General features: G+C 44.3%; 1 protein-coding gene and 2 long non-coding RNA genes across 7 annotated transcripts in view; 1 reads left to right on the top strand and 2 right to left on the bottom strand.

Moving 5' to 3' along the window:
• LOC308593205 overlaps positions 1 to 24,861 on the bottom strand; it is a 751,641-nt gene that overhangs the window by 667,265 nt on the left and 59,515 nt on the right. The window lies entirely within an intron of this gene.
• CYRIB (CYFIP related Rac1 interactor B) overlaps positions 1 to 24,861 on the top strand; it is a 63,978-nt gene that overhangs the window by 9,539 nt on the left and 29,578 nt on the right. The window contains exon 1 of one of the 4 annotated variants that reach the window (XM_081205037.1): positions 7,683 to 7,832. The exons of 1 other annotated variant lie outside the window; for it this stretch is intronic. The gene's annotated coding sequence lies outside the window, so the exon portion shown is untranslated. Of the gene's footprint in view, positions 1 to 7,682; positions 7,833 to 8,262; positions 8,426 to 20,329; positions 20,408 to 24,861 lie in introns of those variants that run through there. 2 more of the 4 variants (XM_081205039.1, XM_081205040.1) reach the window with 2 other exon arrangements.
• On the bottom strand, positions 2,948 to 7,542 carry LOC308593213. The gene is made up of 3 exons (XR_014010854.1): positions 7,526 to 7,542; positions 3,223 to 3,346; positions 2,948 to 2,959 (listed from the first exon to the last, which is right to left on the bottom strand). It is a non-coding gene; the product is annotated as an uncharacterized lncRNA (long non-coding RNA).

The following is a 24,861-nucleotide window of genomic DNA, read 5'->3' as shown; positions in this document are numbered from 1 at the left end:
GGGCTGCCTTCAGATGTCTTCTAAAAGTTTGGTAGTTATTTTTCTCTTTGACATCTGGTGGGAGGGCGTTCCACAGGGCGGGTGCCACCACCAAGAAGGCCCTCTGCCTGGTTCCCTGTAGCTTGGCTTCTCGCAGCGAGAAAACTGCCAGAAGGCCCTCGGCGCTGGACCTCAGTGTCTGGGCAGAACGATGGAGGTGGAGACACTCCTTCAGGTATACAGGACCAAGGCCGTTTAGGGCTTTAAAGGTCAGCACCAACACTTTGAATTGTGCTCGGAAACATACTGAGAGCCAGTGTAGGTCTTTCAAGACTGGGGTTATATGGTTTCGGCGGCCACTCCCAGTCACCAGTCACCTACCCTTCTACGTAGAGCTTCTTATCTGGATTTGCAGTGCGTGTGCCACGGCTGCTATTTTCTTAAAAAGGAATACAGCCTTTAGCATTTGCATGAGTAATGTTGCTTCTCTGGCTAGGAGTAAAGGGCAGGAACTTGTGGGCTGCGGATTGTTCTAGGCTTGGGCTTTTGGTAGACCTGCCATTCTTTTAAGGTCTGAACCTGCCAAGCGTTGGGCGCCCTGGAAGTATTCTGGGTTCCTCCAGTCAATCGGAGACGGCAATCCGTTTTGCTTTCCAGCAAGGCAATAGATTAGCATGTTGCTCTTGAGCCAAGTGAAGCTAAAAGAGGGTTATTCATGCAGAGATGAATGCCTAGAGCACCCAAATGGCAGCAATACAGACACACTGGCAGAAACAGAAGCCACTGGGGGGGGGGGCAGGAAAAGCGAAAATAAAACCCCGATTGCTTCGTGTGGGAGGTGAAGAGGGGAGGTCACAGTCTGGATGGCGAGACCCTGCGGGTGACACATTCCCCCCAGCCTAGTCCTGAAGGATTGTGCAGCAAAACCACTCATATATTTACTAAGGTAATGTTGCCTTAAGTCTGGGCGAAAGGCCTGCGAATAAAATAAATGATATGGCAATTATGCTTTGTGATGTAGTACAGCTGGGAGCTGCGTTCGAATTAAACGCTGCTGAGCCGTGAATTTCACTGAGGGACCTTGGGCCAACATCTCTTCGCTTATCCTTCCTCGCAGGGATGTTGTGAGGACAGATGGAGGGGCTTCGTGAAGGACAGATGGGGCACCTGTGTGATTAATTCTACAAACTTGCTTTTTCCTTCAAACTGTTATTTACAGAGAAGACCCCCTTTTCCTGAATGCACAGGAAGCTGTCGCCTGCGGAGTCAGGTCTTTAGCCCATCTAGCTCAGTAATGTCCACACGGACCGGTAGTGACTCTCCGGGGTTTGGGGCAAGGGTGTTTCTGAGCCCTACCAAGCAATGCCAGGGATGGAACTGTGGACCTTTGCTTTAGCATGCAACACAGCCCTTCCCCAAAGCACAGCTTACACCGAAGGAGGAGGAAACAGCGACAGGAAAGTAGTGCAGACAAAACAACTCTGCCAAGGTCAAAATGAGCTCACATCTAGCTGGGTATCTCTCGGGTTTTTCTTGATAACTGTGGTGCCAAAGAACTGAGAACAGAAAAGGGGTCCAGTGCTGAAGTCAGATTTACTCCAAAGGGCCCTTCAATGTACAGTGGTGCCCCGCAAGACGAATGCCTCGCAAGACGGAAAACTCGCTAGACGAAAGACTTTTCCGTTTTGGAGGTGCTTCGCAAAACGAATTTCCTATGGGCTTGCTTCGCAAGACGACAATGTCTTGCGAGTTCCTGCTGGTTTTTCCCCCTCCCCCCCTTTTTCTAAGCCGCTAAGCCGCTTATCAGCTGATCCGATCAGCAGATAAGCCGCTAAAAGCCGCTAATAGCGCTAATCCGTCAATGGGCTTGCTTCGCAAGACGAAAAAACCGCTAGACGAAGAGAATCACAGAACGGATTCTTTTCGTCTTGCAAGGCACCACTGTAACTCTTTCCTCCTGTGGTTTCCAGAAGCAAACTGCCTTGTGGGAGAAGAAAAGGCTAACTCTACGCAAATTTGGAGTGGAGACGGTTGGATGGCGCCTTGTATGCCTCCTTCCTGCAACTCCTGCAGCCAAGCTGGTGCCAAACGTCTTGCTCTGCTTTCCTCTGGACCACATCAGTGAGGCCGAGAGGGGGGTCTTGTTGTCTGGGCAGCCCAGGACCTCCAGGTACACTGCCCAAGCTTGCGCCCCAGAGGCTTGTTGACTTCACCCCAGGAGGCACACTCCATTGTCGCTCGAGACAGATGGATGCCAACAAAATTGGAACACATCCACCGGGTTTCGTAGCCATTCATAGCCTGGTCCTCCTTGAATCTGCCCAGTCTTCTTTTAAAGCCGTCCAAGGTGGCGCCGCTGCATCTTGTAGGATTAAATCCCATAGTTTTATTTGGAAGTGCTTCCTTTTCTCTGGCTTGTATCTCCTACTACAGTCACAAAAGGTAAAGGGACCCCACCCCTGACCATTAGGTCCAGTTGTGGCTGACTCTGGGGTTGTGGCGCTCATCCCTCTTTATTGGCTGAGGGAGCCAGCGTACAGCTTCCGGGTCATGTGGCCAGCATGACTAAGCCACTTCTGGCGAACTAGAGCAGCGCACGGAAACGCTGATTACCTTCCCGCCAGAGCGGTACCTATTTATCTACTTGCAATTTGATGTGCTTTCAAACTGCTAGGTTGGCAGGGGCAGGGACCGAGCAACGGGAACTTACCCTGTCGCGGGGATTCGAACCGCCAACCTTCTAATCGGCGAGTCCTAGGTTCTGTGGTTTAACCCACAGTGCCACCCGCGTCCCTATACTACAGTCATACCTCGGGTTAAATATGCTTCGGGATGAATATTTTCGGGTTGCGCTCCGTGGCAACCCAGAAGTTGGTTGCGGGTTGCATTCGCTTCAGGATGTGAACAGGGCTCCAGAACGGATCTCATTCGCATCCAGAGGTACCATGTATTCTTCTTCATTGGATAACCTCGGGTTGTACTATTATCCGAGACAGAAAAATGTCCATCTTACCATTTTTTTAAAAAACAAACCGAACAAGCAAGCAAGCAAGCAAACAAACAAGAAAGTCACCCAAACTTTCCTTTTAAGGGACTTGATCCAGCCTTGATCGTTTTGGTTGCCCACTTTTGAGATATATACTACAACCCTCGTTGTCCCAGACCATTGCGCATGCTGACCGGGGCGGAGGCTGATGAGAGTTGGAGCCCAATGACACCTGGAGGGCCACAGGTCACCCACACCTGGTTTAGAAATGTCAAGCTCAGCTCCTCGGATTGTGCCACGCCACTGGTAAGCTGAACAGTCTGGTTTCCGGACACCGTTGGATGGGTTTCATCATCGTGACCTAGTTGTAGCTTCTGCAAACTGGCTGCACATGGAGAGTAAGGGCTGAGGGGACCAAGGCTTGGCCTTGAGGACATCTTGCAAGTTCATGGCTGGGGTGAAATTTGAAGGGGGGGGGGAGGGATTCAATGCCCTTGAGTTAGCATCTCTGCTGCACCAGCTCTCTCATTAAGTGCAGAAAAGCTCCAGAAGGCAGCCCAAGCCCCAATGGGACTACTTTCCTAATGCCATATATGTCGGAGACAAGAGCGAACTTACAGAGATCAAAGAGACTGACTAATCAAACCTTGGAGGTATCCAAAAATAAAATGAAACGAAATAATGCTGAGCCTGTCAGCTGCTTCTGCATAGTAGATTTCCTTCCTTTCTTTCTAGAACAGGTGCGTTTCCTCACTTTTAAGTTCTTGCAGTCATAAAGCTCAATTTACCTCTCTGTCTCTCCCTTTTATAACAACCAGTAATGTTTATAACAATTGGGATGCGGGTGGCGCTGTGGGTAAAACCTCAGCGCCTAGGACTTGCCGATCGCATGGTCGGCGGTCCGAATCCCCGCGGCGGGGTGCGCTCCCGTCATTCGGTCCCAGCGCCTGCCAACCTAGCAGTTCGAAAGCACCTCCGGGTGCAAGTAGATAAATAGGGACCGCTTACCAGCGGGAAGGTAAACGGCATTCTGTGTGCTGCGCTGGCTCGCCAGATGCAGCTTGTCACGCTGGCCACGTGACCCGGAAGTGTCTGCGGATAGCGCTGGCCCCCGGCCTATAGAGTGAGATGAGCGCACATCCCTAGAGTCTGGCAAGACTGGCCCGTAAGGGCAGGGGTACATTTACCTTTACCTAATGTTTATAACAGTCAACAAGTTTCCTCTGTTCCCTTTTACTTAGGCATTGGGGATGATGGGAGGGTCCCCATTAACCACTGTCCAGGCACAACAATATGCCAGATTTGCAATTGCTCTGTAATAATAATAATAATAATAATAATAATAATAATTTATTATTTATACCCCGCCCATCTGGCTGAGTTTCCCCAACCACTCTGGGCAGCTCCCAATCGAGTGTTAAAAACAATACAACATTGAATATTAAAAATTTCCCTAAACAGGGCTGCCTTCAGATGTCTTTTGAAGATAAGGTAGCTGCTTATTTCCTTCACATCTGAAGGGAGGACGTTCCACAGGGCGGGCGCCACTACCGAGAAGGCCCTCTGCCTGGTTCCCTGTAACCTCACTTCTCGCAATGAGGGAACCACCAGAAGGCCATCAGAGCTGGACCTCAGTGTCCGGGCTGAACGATGGGGATGGAGACGCTCCTTCAGGTATACAGGACCGAGGCCGTTTAGGGCTTTAAAGGTCAGCACCAACACTTTGAATTGTGCTCGGAAATGTACTGGGAACCAATGCAGATCTCTCAGGACCAGTGTTACGTGGTTCCGGTGGCTATGTAGAAAATATGGATCAGCCTCCCATATACTCACACATAATATCTCCTTATGCCGTGTTTATTTTTGCGGTGCTCCTGGTTGCTGTTCCTTAAGCCAGTGGTATGAAGCCTATGGCCCTCCAGATATTATTGGACTACAGTTATCATCATGCCTGGTCGTTTGACATGCTGGTTGGGGCTGATGGGGATTGGAATCTAACATTTGGAGGGTCACAAGGTCCCTGCCTGTGCCTTTTAACTGCTTTTCAGTTGGAGGGTGGGTTACAGTGATATATTGCAATTGGTGCCTAGGCCTCCTCTCTCTCTGACCCCGTTTCCAAGTACCGTTGGTGAATTCAGGTCGGAAATATCAAATATGCAGTTTGAGCCGGGGGAATCTTTCTGATTGAAAATTGTAGAACTACAAGCTTTCTTGGTGCTGCACCCAGAGAAATCTCCCCGTCTGAAGATAATGAGGTTGCTGGGTCAGTGAAACTATTATCGCCTGCCATTGGTGCGATACTGCACCAGCCATTTGGGATTTGCAAGTTATTAACTGAAGGAGATACAAACCTAGACAGCATCTTAAAAAACAGAGACATCACCTTGTCAACAAAGGTCCATATAGTTAAAGCTATGGTTTTCCCAGTAGTGGAAGTGAGAGCTGGACCATAAAGAAGGCTGATCGCCGAAGAATTGATGCTTTTGAATTATGATGCTGGAGGAGACTCTTGAGAGTCCCATGGACTGCAAGAAGATCAAACCTATCCATTCTGAAGGAAATCAGCCCTGAGTGCTCACTGGAAGGACAGATCCTGAAGCTGAGGCTCCAATACTTTGGCCACCTCATGAGAAGAGAAGGCTCCCTGGAAAAGACCCTGATGCTGGGAAAGAATGAGGGCACAAGGAGAAGGGGATGACAGAGGATGAGATGGTTGGACAGTGTTCTCGAAGCTACCAGCATGAGTTTGACCAAACTGCGGGAGGCAGTGGAAGACAGGAGTGCCTGGTGTGCTCTGGTCCATGGGGTCATAAAGAGTCGGGCACAACTAAACAACAACAACAATAACTGCAGAAGATGCTTGAGATGCCAGCGGAGGATTGCCACAGTTTGACTCCTCCGTGACAGAGCTCCTGTGCTGTTATCAGTAGCTAGGCAGGTGGAAATTAAACAGGTGAAGCAATGCTCAGCCTGGCGTTGAAGACATCACCTGTTTGATTTTCCGCCAAGCTCACCTGTCAAAGAAACAGCAGGGATGTGGCAATCCTAAATCAGCCAATGATGCCCTGATTTATTATGTATTCTTGAGATTTATTATTCACCAAAAGGTCCAATAACATCCAGAGGGCCACCCTATCCTTGGGCTAAAACCAGAGGCTGCTTAATACTGTACCCAACATGCAGATGTGTGGAATAGAGCCCTGGTGCCATTTGATTAAATGAAAAGCTGTTTGGGAGAGGAGAAGGCTGTTTTAAGTTTTGCCAACTGGGCAAGCCTGTGGCTACTACTGGCACAAATAGCTGTTCAGTTGTGCAGCTGGTGCTCTGGGCAACTGCTTGTGCCTGGATTCAGACAACCAAAGACCCCTCTAACCTGGAGTTGGTCCTAGGGAAGGGATTTAGCTTTTGCCTATCTCTACACCCCCCCCCCCGGCTTCTATGTTTGGGGATTCCACCACTCCAAAGCATTAGCCCCGGTTCACCTCGTCAGTGAGGACTAGCCCCTTGAAAGACCTACACTGGCTCCCAGTACGTTTCCGAGCACAATTCAAAGTGTTGGTGTTGACCTTTAAAGCCCTAAACGGCCTCGGTCTAGTATACCTGAAGGAGCATCTCCACCCCCATCACTCAGCCCGGACACTGAGGTCCAGCGCCGAGGGCCTTCTGGTGGTTCCCTCGCTGCGAGAAGCCAAGTTACAGGGAACCAGGCATAGGGCCTTCTCGGTAGTGGCGCCCTCCCTGTGGAACGCCCTCCCACCAGATGCCAAAGAGAACAAGAACTACCAGACTTTTAGAAGACATCTGAAGGCAATCTTGTTTAGGGAAGCTTTTAATGTTTGATGCATTGCTGTATTATAATACTTTGTTGGAAGCCGCCCAGAGTGGCTGGGGAAGCCCAGCCAGATGGGCGGAGTATAAATAATAAATTATTATTATTATTTGTTGGGGTTAGTCTTGTGTCTCGCAGGTGGCAAAAGGCGCAATAAATCTTCAAGTGGATAGACAGCTGCCCAGAAGAAGTTTAGCTGGGGAAGTTGTTTTGTTTTGTTTTTCCACGTTACCTCCTTTTCCAAAACTAAACCAATCATCGCTAGCATGGAACATGCCATGAATGAGGCTCGTGGCTGGAAGATGCTGTGCCAGTTTTTGCCATGTGCTCTCTGCACAGGCACAGGAACACACGTGCGTGCTCTCCAAACCGTTTGGAAAGAGGGAAAATTGAAGCTTATAAATGCAAGATATAGATACAAAGATTTACCCACACGCACAGTTTTAATCCTATTAATGTTTCAACGTTTTTTTAAAAATGATTTTTTTTAGGGAAAAATATTTTAGCTGTTCTTTAGGCAGTGCATAAATAAATATGAAATATTATTAATTTTAACCATATCGTTCAAACCTTCTCCGTTTTAATCAGGTGTTGGGTGTTTGTGTGTGTACGTGGAAAGCCTCACGCGATTCCCTCCCGAAATCATCCCGAGATTTAAGCGCTTTTAAGAGAAAACGGATTAGAGGGACTAATCCCGCCCGCCCGCCGGCGCCGAGAAACATAAAGATCACCTGCGGGCGCGTTTCTTTTTTATGTTTTAGGTTGCCGCGCCGAGCGAGCATGCGCAGTAGCGTCGGCCGCCGCCGGCGACCCGTTGCTGCCGCCGCCTCCACAGCGAGCCCGCCCTGCCTAGCCCGGTACATCCGGGTCACTGCGCGGAGTGGGCGGGGGGGGGGGCGCGCACGCGCGTGACGCACGCCCGGCGGCGGTTGTCGTCTCCTCAGCCGCCTCCTCAGCCTGGTCCCTGCGGGCGCTGCCGCTGCTGTCGCCGCCCCACATCGGTCCCTCCCCTCAGCTTCGGGGGAGGGGGGCAGCGCGGTGAGTATTATCGGTTAAACCTGCGGCGGGGGGAGGAAAGTGGGGGGGGGAGACCCTTCCCTCACAACCGCCCCCCCCCCGCCGCGCGCGCAACCAACCGCCACCCCCCCTCAGTGTATGAGCTGCGCTCGCTCCTGATTGGCTCGCTTCTCAGGGAACGCTGCGTCCCGCCCCCTCGGCACATGGGCTGGCCCCGCCCACCTTCCCTCCCTGCGCCGATCGCGCGCCTCTTCCTCTGTCTCCATGGAAACCGCCTCCTCGCCTCTCTCCCGCCCTCTCGCTTTCCACGTGGGTCTGTTTCGGATTTTTTCCCCCCCGCCTCGTGGCTCCGCTCCTCTTCCTTTTCCTCCCCCCCCCCCCGACTTCCAATCCCTGATTTTCTCCTACGCGCTTTCTGCGTTACTACATCCCTTGGCGGGCATTTCTCCAGCGCACTTGTTCTTAGGTTTCCCTTCTAATGGAGGATACTGGAATAAGTTAGTAGAACCTCTGCAAAAGAAAGAGAGTCTTGGAAGCCCAGCCTTCTCCCCCGATAGCTTTTTAAAAATGATGGTTCACTAGGTTTGTGTCAGAGGATCTGAAAGATAAAGGAGGCAAGTGCATAACTGGAATGTGACATCCAATGCTCTTTTAAAATGTGGGTTTTTTGGGGGGAGGGGTGTTATTGAGTTGTATTCATTTTCCTTTTGATTATGTATTTAGTGTTTCTATATCATTATTTCTTCGTGTGAACTGCCCTGAGACCTGCAGGTATTGGGCGGTATACAAATCTATAATAATAATAATAATACTGTAATGATAATAACAGCCTGCCCATTCCCTAACTTTTGACAGAACCCTTCCTCCTAGTCTTCTTATCTTTTTTATCTTTATCTAAATAGTTATCTATTTAGGATAACTGCATAGAACCCCCCCCCCGTCTCATTTTCCTAAGGTCCCTATACACTTCCTCCTTCTCCATATCATTTTTCCTCCTCTCCTCCTGTTACTATTAGGATGTAACCCCTTATCAATTTACTAGCAAATAAGTCCCACTGAATAAATTGGAGATTACTTCAAAGTAGACATGCTTTGACTGCATGCTCCCTCCCTCCAGGTAGATCTGATCCCATTTGCCCTCTGCATTCTCCCTATTTTCCAATGCAAAACAATTTCTTACCTCCCTCTAAAACCCCACACACTCCTTTGCATAGATTAAGGCGACAGTATGTACTTTTCCCTCCCAAAATTCAGGTTGTTTCTCCTTCTTTCCCTGTCTCTTGTAGTTGTGTGGCCTGTCTGTATTTCATTTGATTCCCTTCCCTTCCTCCAATAACTGTAGGTGGATCTGACTTTCAACCCCTCTCCTCCTTGTACCCTGCCACACCTGTCATGAAGAGAAATAAGCCAGAAACGATAAAGCACTTTGCATACTGGAATGTGTTGTTAGAAATCAATGGTCCCAATAGATCCGTCTTCACCCCAGTACTTTAACCCCAGTTTAATGCCAGCAGTTGGCTGTTCAGTGTTGTTAAGAATCTAGGACTCTGAAATGCCTCACCATGTGCCCTCTATTAATTGCCACATGATTTTATGACTACTAGCTTAGAAGGCTATTAAAGAAGAAGATTAGATAGCTTTACCAGCAGCTATTAGGGGTTGTATAATTCTGTCAGAGGATGAGTGCAAACAGGGAGCGGCTCTTTCCACATCCTTGGGAGAGGCAGCTGGTAGACTTATTGAGAGTGGTAGACTTGATAGACTTCTTGTCTGATCCAGAAAGGATATTCCTATGCTCTTACATAGGCACTACTTGTATAATAAAAGTAATACACTAATTATATTGTAAAAAGAGCTCAGAAAAACCTGGGTGCACAGCTTGAGCACATAGAAGTATCTAAAAATTGAATGCCAGTAATATTGACCCCCCCATGTAGTTGTTGTTTAGTTGCTTAGTCGTGTCCGACTCTTTGTGACCCCATGGACCAGAGCACGCCAGGACATCCCGCATTTGGTCAAACTCATGTTAGTAGCCCCCATGTAGTACAAGCATCTAACTTTGTACTGTATTACCATTTTAAATGATAACTTTAAAATAGAAATTCAAGTTGTCACTTACATCTAGACTTCTGTAATGCTTTCTGGGTCTGCTTGTTATGTCTGTTAAGCTTTTCTGTTGTTTTGTCTAGAGGCCTTCCCTGAAACTTAACTCTTTCCTATCCACTTAGGATTCTGTGTCTCCTACCTGTGGGTTCTGAATTCATTCTCTTCTTTTGGGGCCAAATTCCCACAAACAGAATTGAGTAAATGCATTGCTTTCTTCCCATATGAACTACTTCAGTTTTCTAATTACTTTTTGCTCTTTGCGTGTTCAACCTCTTGTGGCCACTCTGAAGAAATATTTCACAAAAAAGAATAAATGTATGGTTAACTGTCTTGATAACAGAAAAGTCCAGATTTCCTTTTGCCAACAGTGAAGAGCTAATACGAATTCATTACTTCTGTACTGTTTTGAAAGAAGCTAATAAGATATGTGGAGCCACAGGACAGAGAGGATCTGAAAGCCACACAACTCAGCCTCCTGCCCTTGAAAGGGTTTCCCATATCTTAGTCCCATGGCAGATTAACTTTCATCATTTTAAGACTGCTAGGAGTCCAAGCTTTGCAAGGAAGGGTGGGTTCCATGTTTCAAAATAGATGGCCTGAAAGAAGTAGAATCCCCTACCCCCAATATCTATTCTGATATACAAAGGTAATGTTTATTTAGCGCAGTCAGTCAGACAAATGACACTTTTCAAACCTGATTCCTTCTTAACTTCATGAAGCTGGTGAGACTTGGGCAGAGGGCCTTCTTCAATTGCAAAACCCTGCATATGGTTTCAACGTATTATCTGATTGGTTTTAATTGTGGTGTATTCTTTCTTACCAATTTTTAATTTTCTTAGGAGTTGTGAATAGGTGGCATACCGAGACTATTAAAAAGTTGCTCTTAGCACAAAAACACAACTTTGTAACAGTAACCCTTCCTAGGAGTGGTTTTCCTATGTCCTGACTAGTGCAGCAGCTCTACAGACCACCTGATCAGACAGTCCATGGTGCTTTGGGGAAAGTATTTAGTTCACCTATTGCTTTTTGATGTGTACCAGAGGTAGCTGTTAATTTTGTGTTCTGTATCTGATCTCTGTCCAGAGAGCAGGAGAGGATAAAGTGAGGCAAGGGGTGGTGAACTGGTAGGAGGGAGACTTTGCAGACATAGTAAGAATATTTATTTGAAGGTAGAAAAGCCAGTGTGTTGCCAGATGCGGGAGGAGAACATAGCACAAAGGCAGGTGTGAGAGGGTAGGACACAGTATGAGGGCTAATTGGTTGGCAAGGTGGAGGAAGTGAATTAGGCAGAGGTGAAGATTTGGAGATCTAGGAGTTTGAAGTTTTACAAGAAGACCAATGAAGAACTAGCATGGGTATTAAAAGAGGGACCCATTACTAGTTAAAATGAACTCTTCTGCAGTTGTTTCCGCTTACTTTGATATGTTAAGTTGCTGTGTTTTCTGGTGAAAACTCAGCTTCGCGTCACAAAGTTGGGTTAGTGTCATGAAGTCAGTGAATCACAAATGGCTATTTACATGTCTTCTCTACACAAAAACAATCTTTTCTAGCACCGAAATCATGAGTTGTCCACTTCTGTTCAAAGACATTTAATAGAGGGTTTCTAAAAACCTGGCTTTAATATTTTAATTCTATATGCAAACTCCTGGTACCTTTCTGTTCCCCTCTCTGACTGTCCCACCCTCCCTTTGGTCTTGTCCTCTTTGTATTGGTTTGGACCATTCCCTTGTTTCAACAACCTTTCCTAGGAACCTCCATAGCCTACATTTTTCTAATTCCTGCCTTTTCCATTCCTAGGCTTAGTCTGTCTTTGTTGTGTCCTGACTGCCTATGTTATTAAGGTTTATTATCTGAGCACCTAAGCAGGATCACAGCAGCTGATCCAGTAGCAACCCAGAAGCCCCTCTGACTGCCCAACCACAGCTAATCAATCCCCCTATGCTTCATCATAATGAATGCCACATTAAAATGTTAGTACATTATTGTATATTTTTATCTTCTGGACACTTTGTTTTTTCAACATTGGGCTTCTACCTGTGAGACCTGGGAACAGATCCCTGCTGAATCATTAACTCAGAATTGATTTGCCAGCAAATAATTCAATTTTGCCCTCATTTCCCTTCCATTGCTGAAATGGGGATATGATTAGGGAGGAGCAAAAATTGTGAAGAATGTAAGAGGGACGGTGAAAATGTAAATGATGATAACTAGTAAGCAGCAGAACTTGAGTAAGCTGTTCATTTTATTTTGTCACATATTTATGTTGCTTACTGCTCAGGAGACCACAGTCATATTGGAGGTAATTCAGATGGCTTGTATACCTCACACTTAAGGCCAGTTCAGTCTCCAGGAGCTTTTTTGCAGTAGCCCTAGGTCTTTAAATGGATACTGCTTGCAAATTCCATGGGGGATGTGGATGATCTGTTCAGCCCTAAAAATGTATGGATGTTCTCAGCAGTTTAACTCTATTGCAAGACAAGATATCACAGCATGTAATTGCATACTCCATTAAAGATGCAAAGGAACCTGACTCCACTGCTGCTCAGGAACTGCTCTCCTTAACTTGAAGTGTTAGTTAACTTAATTCCTCAAGCACAGTGTGCTATTTCTGCTGCAAGCTGCTAACATTTCTGCATCAGGGTCTTTAATTTTTTTTGTCAGGGTTACAGCACTGTGTTGTCTATACCTGCAGAGAGTAAAAGGACCTGATTGCACCGAGTATAATTTTACCTATTCTGTAAATGTAAATTCACCTGGTTGTGTATGGCATGTAAGAATCTCCTACATCTCTTAGCCCAGAGATGGAAGGAAGACAAAATCCCTGCCAGAGAAGAATGGTAGACTAAGCTGACAGACTATGCAGAGATGGCGAAAATGACTGGGAAAATCAGAAACTGGGAGGACCAAAATTTCAATAAAGAATGAGGGAAATTTATAGTTTATCTAGGAGACCACTGTAAGCAGTTGAACTCTTTGGCAGGATTTTAAAAACACTTGTAATGTAACAAGAACGATGGATATAGTGGAGTATTTAAAAAAATGGAGTGACTTAAAATATGCAGAGGAAAAGGATTAGTAACGGAACCCATGGAGAGGTGGAGGGAAGTCCAAAGATTTGGGGGAATCTTTGTGTATTTCTCTTTATTTCTGGTTATGAATGTAAATTTTAATTTGTAAAATCAAATAAATAAATTATATATAAAAAAGACATAATAGCAGCTGGGGGGGGGGGCCTCCAAGTGACCGTGCTTGTCAGTGTGCATGCTAGGTGTTCGGATTCTTCTGTCTAGTAGGTAGTCCAAATTCCCAGTCACAAGCGACAGCCCAATGAAGATTGTCTACCTTACTGACATGGTTTGCTAGAAATGTGACTTGCCCTGTGTAATCATCATCATCATCATCATCATCATTATTTATTTGTACCCTGCCCATCTGACTGGGTTGCTTCTATGTGCAATAAAGCTTTTTGCGAAGGCATGTTGTTGCTGGTTCCAGAAGAAACAATTTGGTTGTCCTTTGCGTAGCCCCATGGCCCTTCTGTAGCCCAAGTATTTGGAAGTGAGATCTACCAAAACAAGTGAGACATATTCCCAATGTAAACATGATAAGCTTCAGGACAGAAGTCCATCTTGAACTTTCATTTATTAACTGCCCTGATTTGAGCTGTTGATAATTTGGTTTGTAGGGCCATGCGGTTATCTTGCAGCAAAACCCGTCAGTCTCCAAATTGTAATCTCTTAGGTAAACAGCGGGTTATTCAGAATCCACAATAAATTAAAGGCAAAACCCATTGATGATTAAGGGATTTTATTAATCTGATTCTCCAGTCCTGAATAATTACCACTGTCAACAGTGAAAACATATCCACATAACGTTGTTGGCATTCACTTATTTTGTTTTTACTGGCTGCACAAAGGGGATTTGAAAGTGAAATTACTTTTACTTCCTTCATTTAAGTCACAGTTCTGCCTCCCTTGCTTGCTCCGGATACAGCGATAAAACATATTAGTGTCCCACTAGTGTCCCACTTCACAAATGAGGAAACACTTGCTCCTCACAAACACACTTCAGGATATCAGCAGAAAGTTTCTGATATCCTCCCCCACCCCCTGCTCAATCATCTCCTGATGTAATGTACTTCTGTGTCTTTTTTTAAAAAAAAGTTGCTGATACCATCATGTTTGTGCCTGTCTGTTTTTCTAGATTTCACACACCCCCTTTCCTCATATAAAGCAGCAGGGCTGTGGGTGGTGCTGTGGTCTAAACCACTGAGGCTCTTGGGCTTGCCAATCAGAAGGTTAGCAGTTTGAATCTGCGGTACAGGGTAAGCTCCCATTGCTTTGTCCCAGCTCCTGCCAGTCTGGCAGTTTGAAAGCATACCAGCATGAGTAGATAAATAGGTACTGCTGCGGCGGGAAGGTAAATGGTGTTTCCGTGCTCTCTGGCACTCATGACAGTCCTGAGCTGGTTATGGCATAGCAGTTCGTCATTCAGGTCAGGCATAAGGGCACATGAGTGTGCTGAGTGAGGAGATGCTCAGCGTGTTGCTTCTGTTTGAGAAGAGCAGTTTGCTTGCTGCTAGCAAGAACAGATAATTTTAAAGAAAGGGTAGACTTCAGTCTTATGGAAAGCTACTGTGAGCTAGAAGGCAACAAACCCTTCACATTTCTCTGTATCTCTCTCTCTTAATGTGGATAACAGTTACAGTAAAAAGGTTGGCTACCAAACTGCTGTTGCAGCAGAGACCATGCCTTGTCAGCTGCATCTTGCAGCCAGCTGGAGTCACCCAGAGGCAAAGTTTAGTATGCCTTGTCTCATTCTTTAAAACGGCACTGAGTCTTTCAAACAAACCACTGCCCTCTTGATTTTTTAATCTTAAAAATGCTAGTAAAATTCTGGCAAAGGCAATGCTACTTCCCTTGGTTCTGCCTGCATCCATCTCACTTGGTTGTGTTCATCAAGTGAGTCCAATGATTTATTGGGGCGTGGCGAAACAACCTTCAGTAGATGAGATGTATCACCATCATCATGAGCCTCGTCCAGAAACCTGGTTCAGTGTACTTATGGAATTTCTGGAGAACAAGTACCGTAATTTAGGAATTTGCAGATTGCTTTGCTTGGTCATACCTAATCTAGTCAGGGCCAGTCACAAACCTCTGAGAGCTCAGAAGCAGAACATAAAGTAGAGGGAGCTTTCCCCTATTGTCTGTTCTCTACTACCTGGTATTCAGCAGAATACTGCCCAAGTATATGGAAGCTCCATATATCTATCATGGCAAATAATTACTGATAGTAATTTGTCCATGAGTTTGTCTGATGCTTTTAAAAAAATGACATCCAAGCTAAATGACAACCCTTCTTTGTTCAAGGTCCAGTCCCTGGCATATCCATGCAAGACTGGGAAAGATGCCAACCTGAAACCCTGGAGAGATATTGCCAGTCAGTAGCATGGTTTTCACATAATACTAAGTCTTGTTTTGTTTAGTCTAACTGTGATTTATTTGAATCAAGCCTGCACACTACCCATGGTTTGCTTTCTGCCAACAAACTACAGTGCGAAGCCCCTGTTGGTTTGCTTGTCTGTGAACTGACTTGTGGTTTGTTGAAGAAACCATGGTTAAAAAAAACCATAACTTAATGAACACAGCCAATGTAGACATAACTAAGCTAGATGGACCAATGATACAACCTGATCTAAAGCGGCTTCCTTTGTCCTTTCTCTCTCTCTTTCTGTCAGCAGCCTATCAGTGCTTGAATTAAGTTCCAGAGATGCTACTGCTTTTGTGGGATCTTCCATATGTAGGGACCTCCTAGATCAGAGTGACATTACTCTTGTTATGTAAATATCCTTTTATTAAATCATTTGAAAGCTGCTGGTGGTGTACAGTATTATTTCCCCCTCTTAAAATTGGAGTTTAAACTCTACAGCAAATGCTGGCAAGACTCCCACACTCTTTGGCAAGGTTTCCCTCCCACAACTATTCCAGGCGCATTTTATAACTTCATAGCCTTGCTGTGTTGGAAGGCACACTGAAGTAACAGCAGGGACTTCGTTCTGAAAGATTTGCCCTCCCTGCTGTGGGTTTTCAGCAGGTGTAGGCAATTGGTGGTTGGAAACCAGCATTAAGGCTAAATCTGTGCAGCATGGCCTTGTGGATATGATTAGCAGGGTGAGCATCCTAAATATAGGAGTATTTCCAATGAGCAAGAATTGTATTTATAAAAGATTCTGTTTATACAGTAAATTGCAAGGGAACACAGTGAATTTTGACATATTTCACTTTTTGATCAAGAGTCAGAAAACAGGGTTATTTGTTTTCATTTAACGAATGTAATTGAATGGATTAAAACTGATAGTGATTATCATCATACAGTGCAAAGAGAGAAAAAGCGTGGCAACTTGGTTGTTTGGTATAGCTAGCATTTAAAATGCCATAAGCAAGCTGTTGATGCGTCTGCAAAATTATTAGGCTGATATCTACCTAGCCATGAGGGCTGACTTTTGACACCAGGAAGTTTGTAAAGCTCAACATCAATTCTGAAATCAAATTTCTAGATAACTGGCCAAGAAGAGGGTAAAAATTTAAGTGATGAATCAAGGTAGTTCTGGCCTTTGAAGTTGCCCTGGTGGGAGTCTGCATTAGAACCTATGTAAACTGCTGTGCGCTTCCTTTTAGAGAGCTCAGAGTAGTCGTGTGGTCAGAAATAAAGTTACATGCAATGGAATCACCAAGGGAACTGGAGAAAATGCTGCTTTTTTCCAAATTGCAGAAGGTATTGATGGTACTTAAAATGGCCTTGCTGAATTGGACCAAAGTCCATCAATACCAGCATTCTTTTTCCAGCAGTCGCCAGTGTCTGGGAGCTCACAAGCAGCACAGTGATCATGTTCTGTTTGCCACCAGCATCCAACATACAAGTACGCTCTGAACATGTAAGTTCTATTTAGCTCTGAACATGTAAGTTCTATTTAGCTGCCAATGGAAATACCTATTTTCAAACTCGTGTCTGCTGGAGATGGCTGCCACATCTTTTGGTTGTGGATTCCAAAACTGCTTCTGTGAAGAAGACCCTCTTCTTCCTGTTAGTGGACAGCCTCATGTGGACTGGGAATCTGTAGAAGTTGAGTAGTTCCTCAGGTGCCATTCTTTTAAAGTGTTGTGCTTAGATTCTTGGTGAGTGTTCTGTGCAACTTCCACTTCTTTGATACTTTGGGTGAATTTTCTTTGAGGGTTTTTTTAACTACAATGCAAGGAAAGGTAGTATAACTTGTTTGAGAGGGGGATTAAAATGTGCATGTTAAAACACCACACTGGGCACAAGGTGGGTGTAGTTGGCATTAGGAGTGAAAGAGAAGCCTGTCACGCTTAAGCAAATTTATTTCCCTTTGAATTCTGTAGAAACAGTAGACTTCTGAAAGGGGCTGTGGGGCTTACTGTCCTTTTTGTCAGCTGCAGCCCCACCTGACAGTGATTCTCATGCCAGGTCTTGAACAGAAAAATAAATGAATCTCTGTTACTTAGTATTTCTGTAGGTCCTCTATAGAATGCTTGGAGTAGCAATGTGCCGCATATAACATTTGCACAGTTACAGTCTTAAGACATGGAAAGAAAGGGAGTAGAAGGGAAATGGCAGGTGAGTTTGGGAATTCCAAAACTAAGAGATGGTTTATTAAACAGGTATTTCAACAGGCCAGTGGACTCCGGGAGGGATAAGAGTTCCAGGTCACTGCATTTCATTCTTGTTCTTTTTGCTAGGAAGCCAAAACGGACGCTTAACCATGCCTAATGAATCTCCACCTGGCTTCCCCTATTTCCTTTGTTGGAAGGAAGCAAAATAAAAAAAATTCCTTCCAGTAGCACCTTAGAGACCAACTAAGTTTGTTATTGGTATGAGCTTTCGTGTGCATGCACACTTCTTCAGATACACAGGAAACAGTTCACATACACAGAGGAATGCTTGTTTGGAATGGACGCTCCATTGAGGTGGATGGGGCATCTCTTACAAGCATGAGTGACATAGATGGGACTCTCCGTTCTGACAACTGTATCCAGAGTATCTCGCTTTTTTCTTTCTGTTTGTTAATGCATTGTCTTCATCCAATTAAAGGAGCTTCCATGAATAGTAGAGGCTGAATTGCTAAGGCCAGTTTCATTTTCACATCAAAAGGATATATACTGTGGAAGGGTGTGCAGTCATTCATCATGAATTCTATACTAAATGTATGCGGTTTCATTAAATTCACAGTTGGAGTTGCATTTCTTTCAGCATGGCGGAAGGTGGGTTCGTAATTCTGACCCAAGTAGTTTATATGCTGTTACTTCTTCTTGGCCCAGCCTTCCCAGAAAGCAGATACAGAATGCCTTTCCTTCAGCCGCCTTGCTAAATTGCAAGCTGTCATCGCCTTTCATCTGGGATTGGACTGTGCACAGGCATGCATGTGTATCTCTGTGCTGAACTGTTATTCTGTGGGAGCACCGAAAAAGCACAAAATAGAAATATGTGCAGTATTCAGTTCACAGATAGCCCCCACTAAAAACCATGTGTCTGCCCATTTGGACTGCAAAAGATATGCTTAAAAGTTTGTAGGCAATGCCTATCAAAATCTTACAAACCAGGGAACTAGCCTGATTCGCAGTGGTCTGGAATGGGGCTTTTATGCCCTGCATAGTTCTTTGTCTCTCTCCCATAACTAACAACAGCAGAATAATGTGTGCAAAATGAGAAATTATGCACAGTTTCTGAAGGTACATAATTTGTACAAGGTGCAGTATTCAGGGTGTTTTTTGGAGCAAATCTTTATCATCACTATTTTGAAGTGAAGAGTATACACGGCACTGTCTACGGATTGTGGATTCAGCGACTACTTAGGATTTTTTTTACCATCGTTTGAGAAAGCTGAGTATTTGTACAAAGAGTTTGGCAGGCGAAGCAAATTGCTTTCCCATTATTGGGGTCAGAATTGTAAGCAGTGTGCCAAGAACCAGAAAAGGGGGAGGAGCAGGTGAAGGGGCAAATTGAATGAATGAATTTTGTGAGCCCAGCAGGGCAGCCTTCGGTCTTTTCTAGTGATACAGAGAAAAATGGAAGAGCATGGAGCTCCCAAGAGCATCCTTGTGGGAGGGGTGCCTCTTTGGGGTGGCATTTTCTTTGAAGCTGAATGGAAGTGACCTCTCTTATCCCCTTTCAAATTTAACCATTTGAACCCCAAGGATGGATGGCATTTTGGCTGGGTTCCCAGTATACCTGTAATCCTCCCCAGGCCCACATCTAGTTCCGGCCTCCCCCCTCTAGGATAGGGCTTGGCAGACTTGAGTACCCTTCCAGCTGCCTACCCTGTTCAGTGATGACTGAGCTTGCTTACTATTCAAATTCTTGTATGAACAAAATTCCCCCGTTCTTTCTTTAACGGGAAGTACAAAGATGAATATGATCAGAATGCCAGTTTGCTTCCCAATTATACTCTTCTAAAAATGGAACATTTAATATAGTACTTCATAGAAGAGTGTCTGAGTATAGCCCTTAAAAATAGGATTGTTTGAAGAAATGAGCACACAATTCTCACTTCCTCATACAAAGCACACTAATAAGAAACCGGTCTGGCTAAAAAATATATATGTTGCAAAGTCCTTTAAAATGATCATTTGTGTCGCTGCTGTGTTCTCTCTCTAATGCTGGGTGATCCTGATTATCATAATTTGCATTTCTGTGCAAAGCTGTGTGGCAACTTAAGTTAAAATTGTAGCTGTGACTGTCTCCCCACCCCACTTTTTAGCAATGCGGAAGACATTACAGAAAGCTCCAGTGTTCGTTTGGTGAATCTTTTGGGACATGTGTAGAAACTTTATCCTCCACTGTAAGCTTCTAGTCATGTTCTCCTATGCCAGCCTTTCCCAACCTGGTGCCCTTCTGATATTTTGGACTGCAACTCCCCTCAGTCCCAGAAAGCATGGCCAGTGGTCAGGGCAACATTTAGTTAAACCCACTGAATCAGGAATGGGCTTTTTCTCTCCTGAGAGTTTTTTTTAGCATGCTTGGGGCAACAATAGTTAGCAGCAGTCTGGAAAGCCGTTGTAGGACACTGATAAAGAGCATGAGCTGTGCGCCGGAAGGTGCAGTTCAAATTTCAGTCATGAAATCAAGATTTCTCTATTACAGGGATGATAATAATGTGAGTCTTGTCTTTTGGAATAGTGCAGTGATAGTTGTGGTAACTTACATGAAGCAGCGAGGAAGCGGCCATCTCCCATATAAATGTATGCAGAATTGCAGCCCTTGCCTCTTAACATAGCCTAGTTTCTTTTAAAAAAGGGAAACAAACTGGAGGATGTGACTCAACCCAGTAGAAGGAAGGAAACATTAACTGAATGCAGGCAGAACTTGTGACAAGCCTATTGCGGTGTGCAGTTGCTTCTGAACATAGCTTGTTGCTTACAGGACCAAAATCTTTCACTTGCCAGCAGTGTTCAAGATGGTTGTTTAGTGCAGCGGTAGGTAACCTTTCCCAGCCCTGCAAGCCGTATTGAAAATACCTTACGATCTGCTCTTGCAGCCAACTTGCTTCTTTCAGTTGTGTGATTGGCCTAGCTTGTAACTGATAAGACATCACACTTTCAGGGTGTTCTTATTCTAGAAAGGTTAGCCTCAATACAACACATGAGGCAGAGCTTGGGAGATCTTGGAATCTTGATTTGTACATTGTTGCAAACTAGTTAAGTGGAGTTTTATTTCCTCTTTGTGCTTGATCCGTTAGTATTTGTAGCATCCTATTTTTAATCCTCTGTGCAACATGAAGTTTAGAAACGTGCAGATGTGTGCCTTCGTCTTAAAATTTACATGCAACCATCCAGCGCTTTGGATCATAGAATCTTAGAATTGGAAGGGACCCCAAGAGTCATTGTATAGCTATATTGTAAAGATGTGTCTTTTTCCTCGGGCTGTCCCTTGACCGTTGTGGTTGGGCCTTGCTTTATTTGCTTTTTTATGCTTTCCCACACTTTTATATTACTGTGCTGCTGGTTTTAGGTTGTATTTGTTTTAATGATACTGATTGCTTTTTTATATTATATGCTGCTTAGAGATTTTTTAAAATATTAAGTTGTTTATAAATGCTTTTCAATATATAAATGAAATGGGGACTTCTGGAATGCTAATGTTTACCTGTAAGCCTAAGCAAATTAGCTTTGGGCTTCACTTTTCATTGCTCTTTGAGTCCTTTGTTTTGTGTTGTTTGCATGTTTTGGTTCCTAAGCATGTGGACTTGTCACCAAAGAACCTATTATCCAGAGATGCGGTCAGACAAAGTGCAAGCTGTTGTTTAATGAACTGTGAGACTGTATGTATAGTGAGTGCACTCTTAAAAATGCTGGGATATGCTGACGCTGAAGGGTAGTATCTTTTTCCGTGCCGACTAGTTTTCTACTACGTAGAACAGCATGGTTTTGCTACGCTTAGCTTTTCACAGTTGACTGGAGGCAATGTAAGTGCATGAGAGAAAGAAAGGATAGTGTGTTCTTAACATTTCAAGATCCATCTCAGTTTGTGATTCATACTGGTATTTCTATATAATTTTCCATTGCTCACCATATTTATGATATTCTCTTGTGGGTCTTTGATAGAATGAAATCACGAGGCCCTGTCCTATGATCATTATTAGTCCAGTATCATGATGGATTATATTATTATTTTTCATACTGTGATTTCATCTCATTGCTGTTATTATTTACCTGAGTGCACCACAGACTATTGCTTGCCTTTCTCCATAGCTGGCTTTTTACCTAGCGATGGCCCCTGGAAGCAAATCTACAAAGCAATAGTTTAGTAAGAGGAATACGTCTGTTGCCTGCTGTCCATCAATAGTAGGTAGCTCAAACCAAACACATGAAGCCATCTGGGATCCAGATAGCTGCACACTATGCCACTTCCTACCACAGCCTTTGTGTCTCTCAAAAATCAGCTTCTCAGAGTTAGAGACCTGCCAGAAGGGCATTTGATGCAGCACAAGGCATTCTAGTCGGAAGAGGAAACCGCAGAGATTTTTGTGCACATATGAATGCATACATGGAAATTTAAATATTGCTGTTCTGAGATATGGGGCTGGTTCATTAGGTGCACCAAACCTTGTCTTCCAGGCCCGACAAAGAATATATTGGCTGTTGAAGCTTGTCATATTCTGTTGGGCTATCTGTTTCCTTGTCTTAACCTAGGATTTGCCAGCATCTGGTTTGTGTGGCTTGTCATGTCATCCAAACCAAGAATCTCCAAGCAAACCACAAGCAGTTACCAAGATTTGGTGATAATAAACCATGAGCCTGGATTTGGAGAAAACTGTATGCCAGACACACTGAGTGACAAGTACCAGGGGTTTGTAGTTTCAGGCACAACCAGTCAGTGGCAATAAAAATATAAAGTGGGTTTCCATTCCTTTTTATCAATGTGCTATTAATTGGTAGAAATATATAATTGTTGAAATATTGACTGTTATATTCAAAAGTGGGAAAGGAATCTTAGCACACCATTGTCACCTTACAGCAAAATGGAAACCCGACCAAACAAAGCTTACAGGAGAAGGTATTGAGGGCGGGATGCACTTTCTGTGAGAGTGTTAGTCTAAAATTGGAACAAGCTAGGGAGGAGGTAGAGTATTTGCAGTGGCATTCAGGAATGTGGTTGCAGAATATAAGGCTGCATTTACTCTGTGTATTCTTCCTGCCTGCCTCCAAAATTTCCATCTCTCATCGATGGCTGTATAAAGGGAAAACTCCACACCCTTGCATTCCACCGCATGTGTGGCCAGGCTTGATCTTTGAGGAGAGTTGGTAGCTATTATAAGGCAGGCAGCAGTTTGCTAGAAGAAAACATATTTCATTTTTAGGAAACGGGATGTCTTGGATTACACATACTACAAATCTCAGTTTTTTCCTCCCTTATGAAGGTTTCCTAACAATTTTGATATCTCTGTGGGTCAGCCAGTCAGGGGGACTCAAACATTATTATGTTAAATGTATATTTTTGTTTGTGATGGCTAGTATATCTCAACTTTGAAAATTGAAAGATAAATGGATGTGAGGTGGAAAATAAGGGTTGTGCAAACAAAGTCCCCATACCATTTCCTTGTGTGATTCTTTTCTTCTGTAGTTGATCATGCCCGAAGCTGTGGGTCTTAACACATCCTTCATCAACTTTCCCAGGGCAGCACCTGTGGTTTTCTAAATATGACAGGGTTTACTTTGATTGAGAGGCCTCTCATTTTCCTATCTTGATATTTCTTGCTTGAGTTGTCCAAGACCAAATTCTACTTGGAAAGCATTTTTAGTGCTCCTATAAAGTTCTGATGCTGACTCAGTATTCAGACTATAGGAAAGAGCTCTTACATTTTGCAGGTGTGCCAAAGAGCAATTGAACTGGTTTGCAGTTAAGCAATACAGCAAGTCTTGCACATAATCCACTGCAGTGGTTTCATTTACTTTCCTTGCTACTTCCTCTAATTTTTTTAGGTTCCTTTAAAGTACTCATCTGTGTACAAAAAAAAGTTTTATCTTTGTGTCCTTCTGAAAGTGAGTTATTTCTTGCAGTAGTATGGATTTCTGCAAATGTGGCTGCTGTTGATGATCATTAACTTCTTCTGGCAACCATCGACTTGATTCCATTATGACAAGATGCCTCCCCGTGCCTAATTTGTCAGGCACAATTCTATGGGAGCAATCTTCTATTTTGTACTAAGTGGGAGAGGGACACATCACCCTTCCTGATCTCATGCGTACAAAGAGGAAGAAAACTTTTGAATACCAGCTGCTGGGAATCGCAAGAGGGGAGAACACTGTTGCATTTAGATCCTGCTTTGGGGCTTCCCATAGGCATCGCATTGGCCACTGTGAAAACAGGATTCTGAACTAGATGAGCCTTTGGGCTAATCCAGCAGATCTTCTGTTGTGTTCTTGTAATGGAGTGGCGTCTGGGGTGTGTTTGTGTGTCTCCTTTTCATTTGGCATCCAAGCTTTTCTGGGGTTTTTTATGACAGCAACACACACACACAGTCTCTGATTCTAATTGCCTTCAAAATTTGGTGTGAATTAATTGACTTCTTGTGCTCAACTCTTTGAAGGCATTATTAGAGTGTCTGCAGCATGGGAGACTGACCTCTCCCCTCTCCCAAGTCCTTCATGTGTGCTGGATTATTTTGAAGGGGGCAAACTTGTGACCAGTTACAAATAATGATTGACTACAGAGGTCAGTCAATATTTGTGGGCTCCTAGTCATTTGCATCAATCTTCTTCCAAGGAACTCAAGAGTTGTCAACATATGGTTCCTGGTTCGTCTTCAATCCAGGTAACGTACAAGACCAATCTTGCTTAACTTCAGTAATAGAATGACATCAAGTGTGGCTATAGACCATTTTGCTGATCTGCAAAGCAGTTAGGCAAATTTACTAGTTAGGGAAAAATCTCGTCTCCGTAATGGGGTGCTAAAGAAAAATGATTTGTGAGCCAGTGAGTTTTTGTGGTGTTGATTGTTCTTTGATTTAAAATACATTCGTTGCTAACATAATGTGCAGTGCTATCCTAGGGCATTCCATCTTGTATGGAGTTTCCAGACGGCTGGCAACAAAATCGACTTTCAGAAAGCGGATGTTGCACCAAGCCATCTTTGAAACTGCCACACATTTATTTCAAGTCTGATGAGAAAACTGATTAATGTGAGGGGTTTTTTTTCTTCCTATTTTTGCAGCCATCTACATAGCACATCATGATGTTAGTAATGTGTTGTTGGAGGAGCATGCTGGGAAATAGCCATTGCCCAGGCAGTGTTGTAATGTTTTGAAGCTAAGGCATGAAACTAAGATCTCAAGGACTGCCACTCCCCATATGAACTGACCCTGTGATCATCATCTGAGGCCCTTCTTTCATGAGAGGTCCAGAGGGTGACAATGCTAGAATGGGCTTTT

This window comes from Podarcis bocagei, assembly GCF_964188305.1.
Source record: "Podarcis bocagei genome assembly, chromosome: 8".
Classification (NCBI taxonomy): Eukaryota; Metazoa; Chordata; class Lepidosauria; order Squamata; family Lacertidae; genus Podarcis; species Podarcis bocagei.
This window is presented reverse-complemented; position numbering and strand designations above follow the sequence as displayed.